The sequence below is a fragment of the Octopus sinensis genome, unplaced genomic scaffold (genome assembly GCF_006345805.1).
Source record: "Octopus sinensis unplaced genomic scaffold, ASM634580v1 Contig02177, whole genome shotgun sequence".
NCBI classification, from domain to species: Eukaryota; Metazoa; Mollusca; class Cephalopoda; order Octopoda; family Octopodidae; genus Octopus; species Octopus sinensis.
The window spans coordinates 4707-5000 of record NW_021825449.1 but is presented as its reverse complement, the minus strand read 5'-3'; the positions used below and the strand labels follow the sequence as shown (position 1 = coordinate 5000).

At 34.7% G+C, this 294-nt stretch overlaps 1 pseudogene; it reads right to left on the bottom strand.

The window, feature by feature from the left end:
- LOC115227233 overlaps positions 1 to 10 on the bottom strand; it is a 119-nt pseudogene extending 109 nt beyond the window's left edge.
- Between the last annotated feature and the right edge of the window lie 284 nt (positions 11 to 294).

Sequence of the window (294 nt, the reverse complement as noted above, 5' to 3'; positions counted from 1 at the left end):
GGCCTTTTTATGTCTTTTTCTTTTGCTTTCTTGCTTTCGGAGCGGCCACAATGAAACTGCGTTTTAAAATTCAGGATTTGATAAAGAGCAACCGATATATAAAAAAATATAATTTCAAATACTTTCTCAAGTCTTACAGAGAACAATTATTTCTCTCTAAGATCTGCTGTCCTTTGGATTGCTTCCGTCCATCTTTATTCAAAGTTTTCTACCACAAAACCAATTTTACATCAGATAAACACCCACACACACATGTGTGTGTGGGTGTTTATCTGATGTAAAATTGGTGTGTGT